We start from the raw sequence: 6,000 nt of genomic DNA on the forward strand, positions 1-6,000 counted from the left end.
TTCAAAAATCATTTTTAATCCTTACATAAGTGTAAAATTAAGTTTTAATCTTAAAACAATTTCAAAATAATCTTTCAAAGTATTTCGAACCATTTCAAAGCCAAAAATTCCAGATTGCTCAGAGGGAACCGATTCCCCCCCAAGGGGGTACCGATTCCCCCCTGAATGGTTTGGCTCCGAGATTTCCAGAATGCTCGGAAGGAACTGATTCCCCCATAGGGGGTACCGATTCCCCCCTGTTCAACGGTTGAAATATTTGAATTTTACACTTAGGGAACCGACTCTCCATAGGGGGTACCGATTCCCCCCACGGTCCAAACTATTTTATTAATTGTTTTCACACTAAAACGGCTATATGATCTTCACTAATCATCCCCAACGTTCAGAAGAGATTCAAGGTGTATTTAAACAAGTTCTGAAGCCCTTGATCAATAAGAAATTATAGAGAAACAAGAGAGAAAGCATCAAACACCAAGTTTGTGCAAATCAAGCCAATTTTCCTTTCAATATTCATTTTGCTTTCAAGAACACCATTTGTGCTCATTTGTAATTATCTTTGAGTGCTTTTTTCTTGTTCTAGAATTGTGCAAACATCTTACCTTGTGAGGTTTTCTTGTAAGTTTGCAAATTTGTAATCTTCTCTTTGGGAAAAAGAGTGTTCTCAAGAGTTGGGGTATACTTTTGAGGGATTTTGTAAGGTTATCTCTTTGGCCTCAAAAGAAAGAACAAATTAGTGAATTTGTTGGAAAATCCTTAGTGTAGATAGCTAAGGTAGTGGACGTAGACTTTGTTTGAGAAAGTCGAACCATTGTAAATCGCTGTGTAATTACTTTCAATTTTTCTGCAAAAACTTCCACGAAATTTTTAATTGCCAATTCACCCCCCTCTTGGCCGATTCCATCGATCGATTAACTCAACAATTGGTATCAGAGCCTAACTCATTTGAAGGTTTAATCGCCTCTTGAGTCGATTCGGGAAGAGTTATATCGATTATTAAAGTCATCAATGGCCTCCGCTTCAAACTTCGACTCCGGTCTCGATTCGATGCCCGTCAACAAGCCTCTTTTCTTCAATGGAGCTAACTATGCCTATTGGAAGAATAGAATGATGTACTTCATTCAAGCAAGTGACATGGGAGCATGGAATGCTGTAGAAGAAGGATACATCAAACCTCTCACTCATCCAAGGTTATGGAGTGAAGGAGAGACAATAATGTTCCAGCTCAACTCCAAAGCCATCCATATTATTTTTTGTGCTCTTGGACCAGATGAATACGGAAGAGTTTCATCGTGTACAATCGCCAAAGAAATATAAGACAAGCTTCAAGTCACACATGAAGGTACAGATGAGGTAAAGAAATCAAAAATTAGTATTCTAACGCATAGCTATGAAAATTTCAAGATGAAACCAAATGAAGACATCAAAGATATGACGGATAGATTTTCAACGATATCAATGGTCTCAAATCATATGGAGAGATCATCTCAAATGAAAAGCTTGTGAGGAAGTTAGTATACTCCCTCCCAAAATCATGGCAATCAAGAAGACGTCAATCATCGAGTCTAAGGACCTATCGTCCTTAACTCTTGAAGAACTTATCGGTTCACTCCTCCTCATGAGATGATGCTGAAGATGGTGGACCTTGATAAAGTGAAGAGACACCAAAGGAAAAGGAGAGAAAGAAAAATATTGGAGTTGCTCTCAAATCCACAAAAGATGAGAGTGATTCTAATAATGATGATGATGACGAGGAATGGCATTGTTTGCCAAACGGTTCAGAAAATGATGAGACCTTACCAAGGAAGAAAATTCAAACGAAACGAAGGCCTCAAAAATGAACCAAAAGAGAACGACCCAATCATTTGCTATGAATGCAAAAAGCCGGGGCATGTCAAATATGATTGCCCACAATGAAGAAAAAAGGGTCAATCAAAGAATAAGCACAAGGCTCATGTGGCTACATGGAGCGATGAAGAAAGTTCCGATGAAGAGGAACAAGAAGTAGCAAACTTGTGCTTGATGCATTCGGGGAAGATTCTAAGGTAACCTCTAACTCATCGATTTTGATGATTTATCTTATGATGAGTTATTTGAGGAGTACAATGAGTTGGCTTCGGATTATGAGAAATTTTTTAAATATAAAATGATGTTCAAAATTGAAAAATGAAAACAAACTCATATCCAAAACCACAACGATCTTGAAAGTAAAATCAAAGATTGCAAATCAAACTAGAAGAGTTGAAAAGAAAAATTTAGATTTGCAAAATTTCTTTCAAAGATCAATGATGATCATCAAAGAAAATTGATGATCTTAAAACTTCTTTTGATAAAGTTGGAACAAAACATTTGAAAAAGTGGAAATTCAAAATCCAACTTTGTTAGAAAAGTTTTAGAAACTACAATCATAGAGGTCCCCAAAGAACCTCTAATGGAAAAAATCATTAGAAGTATGTGGGTTCCTAAAGAACTCATTACTACTAAAGATAAAAATATACACAAATGGATACCTAAGGGGACTAGGATTTTGGAAACTAATGAATTGGACCCAAAAGAATTTGGGTACCAAAAATAAAAAATAATCTATGTTTGTAGGGAAATGAGCATTGCTACAAGGCACGGGAAATAAATTCAAATTCATGGTACCTTGATAGTGGATGCTCAAGACATATGACCGGAGACAAAACGCCAAAAATGGAGGAGAAGTGACTTTTGGAGACAATTTAAAAGGTCCATTGAAGGTATGGTACAATATTAATACCTCTTCCATACAAATTAAGAATGTTTTATATGTGAATGGATTAAAGCATAATCTATGAGTATTAGTCAATTATGCGATAAAGGATTCAATGTCTTATTGAAATTAATGGTTGTAAAGTCATTGACATTGCATCTAATCGGATTATGCTTGTTGTTCATAGAATATGAAACATTTACATGGTGCATTTAGATTCTATTGATATGACTAATTTATGCCTAGTTGCTAAGGATGAGCATGATAGTTGGTTATGGCATAGGAGACTAGGTCATGCTAGTATGAGTGTTTTTGCAACGGTTAATTCAAGGAGACTTAGTAAGGGTTGCCTAAGCTTAAATTTGATAATGATAAAATCTGTGATGCTTGTGCTAAAGGAAAACAAAAACGAGTTTCTTTTAAATCTATTAATGATGTCAACTATCCAAAATGAAAAAGGTTACTCTATCACTAGTGTTAGAAGTGATCATGGAACTGAATTTGAAAATCTTGGATTTATTGAGTTTTGTAATTCTAATGGTATTAGCCATAATTTTTCAGCACCTAGAACCTCTCAACAAAATGGAGTTGTTGAGAGGAAAAATCGAACTTTAGAAGAAATGGCTAGAACCATGCTTTGTGAAAATAATTTGCCAAAATTTTTGAGCGGAAGCCACAAATACCGCTTGTTGTTATAAATCGAGTAATGATTAGGCCAATTTTAAAGAAAACTCCATATGAAATTCTCAAAAATAAAAAGCCTAACATTAGCTATTTTCATCCTTTTGGATGTAAATGTTTTGTTTTAAACACGGTAAAGAAAACCTTGGCAAATTTGATGCTAAAAAGTGATGAAGGAATTTTCTGGGTTATTCCTTAAATTCTAAAGCTTATCGTGTATTTAATAAAGAACTTTAGTTGTAGAAGAGTCTATACATGTTGTTTTCGATGATAATCCCCTTCCGAGGAAGGATTCTTCTGTTAATGATGATGTAGGTATTGTACAAGCAAATGACGTTAGATCAAAGGAAGAAACAAAAGATGAGGAAACTCATGATCCCCTCGAGAATCCAACCAGTGAAAAAGGGAAGTATCTTTTCCAAGAGAGTACAACTATGTCAAGGATGGTGAAATATAGGTGATCCATCAAAAGGGGTAACTACTCGATCTTCTCTTAGAAATATCTGTAATTATGTTGCATTTATTTCATGCATAGAGCCTAAGAACATCAAAGAAGCATTAAAAGATGAACATTGGATTTGGCTATGCAAGAAGAATTAAATCAATTTGAGAGAAGTAAAGTATGGACATTAGTTGAAAGGCCTAGTAATAAATCTACTGTAGGTACTAGATGGTTTTTAGAAATAAACTTGATGAAAGTGGTATATAGTGAGGAACAAGGCTAGACTTGTTGCTCAAGGCTATAAAGAAGAAGGCATAGACTATGATGAAACATACGCTCCCGTAGCTAGGATGGAAGCAATTAGAATGTTATTAGCATTTGCATGTTTCAATGAATTTAAATTATATCAAAGGATGTTAAAAGTGCATTTTAAATGGCTTTATAAAGGAAGAAGCGTACGTGGAACAACCTCCAGGTTTGAAGATTCAAATTTTCCGGATCATGTTTTAAAATTGACAAAAGCTCTTTATGGTTTAAACAAGCTCTAGAGCTTGGTATGAAAGATTGTCAAATTTTTTAAGTGAAAAAGGTTTTTCAAAAGGAAAGGTTGACACTACATTGTTTTTAAAGAGAAAAGGTAAAGATTTATTAGTAGTTCAAATTTATGTTGATGATATAATATTGGTTCTACTAATGATGTTCTTTGCCAAGAATTTTCTAAGCTAATGCAAAGTGAGTTGAGATGCATATGGGGGAGCTCTCATTTTTCTTGGGACTCCAAATCAAGCAAAGAAAAGATGGCATCTTCATTAATCAAGCAAAGTACGTCAAAGATATGCTCAAGAAGTTTGGACTGGAAAATGGGAAACCTCATGACACTCCAATGAGCTCTTCAACAAAGCTTGACTTAGATGAAGGAGGTAAATTGTGAGATGTTAAATTATATAGGTCAATGATTGGCTCATGCTTTATCTAACCGCAAGTAGACCGGATATTATGTTTAGTGTTTGCTTGTGCTAGGTTTCAATCATGTCCTAAGAATCACATTTACTAGCTGTTAAGAGAATCTTTAGATACCTTAAGGACACTCTCTAGTTTAGGACTTTGGTATCCTAGAGACTCTAGCTTTAGCTTGCATGCTTTTCTGATGCGGATTATGGAGGATGCAAATTAGATAGGAAAAGCACCTCCGGTACTTGCCAATTCCTTGGAAATATGTTGATTCTTGGTTTTCAAAGAACAAAATCGTGTTGCATTATCTACCACTGAAGCGGAATACATTTCAGCTGGTAGTTGTTGTGCACAAGTTTTATGGATGAAACAACAACTTTTTGATTATGGAATTGAAGTAGGTACCATTCCTATCAAGTGTGACAATACTAGTGCTATTTGTCTCACTAAAAATCCCATCCAACACTCTAGAACTAAGCACATTGAAATAAGACATCACTTCATTAGAGACCATGTCACTAAGGAAGATGTAGTTCTAGAATATGTTGATACTTTGCATCAATTAGCGGATATCTTTACAAAACCCTTAGACAATGAAAGATTTTGGACACTTAGGAGAGAATTAGGTTTAACTGACCTATCTTCACTTAGTGGTTTAAAATAATTTTAGCACTTTTAAGAATAAATGAAAAGAATTAGGTTTAACTGACCTATCTTCACTTAGTGTTTAAAATAATTTTAGCACTTTTAAGAATAAATGAAAAATGCTTATAAATAATAATTTTTGATTGCATTCTTGCTATTAGTTAGGGGGAGTTTGTGATTCTTAGTGAAAATTAATTTTATGTTCAAATAATGTTTAAAGATTAATTTAATTGTTTGAACATAATTATTTTTTAACATATGAGTTGCCTATACCACTAGAGAAAATTAATTTAGCATTTTGTGTGCTTAAAAATCGGATTTTAGCATTTTGGTGCAGAGGGAATCGATCCCCCCATGAGGGAACCGATTCCCCCTTTGAAGGGGAACCGATTCCCCCCACAGGGGAATCGATACCCCCCTGGGGTTCTGTTAAAATCGGGCAGAACCCTTCAAAACACGCAAAAACCCTCCTTGCCGACCAAACTCTCTCCCTTTCTCCTTTCTTGCCTCAAATCAACGATATTAATCGGAATTCGCTTCAAATATCATC

The sequence above is a fragment of the Hibiscus syriacus genome, unplaced genomic scaffold (assembly GCF_006381635.1).
Source record: "Hibiscus syriacus cultivar Baekdansim isolate YM2019G1 unplaced genomic scaffold, ASM638163v2 tig00116951_pilon, whole genome shotgun sequence".
In the NCBI taxonomy this organism is placed as follows: Eukaryota; Viridiplantae; Streptophyta; class Magnoliopsida; order Malvales; family Malvaceae; genus Hibiscus; species Hibiscus syriacus.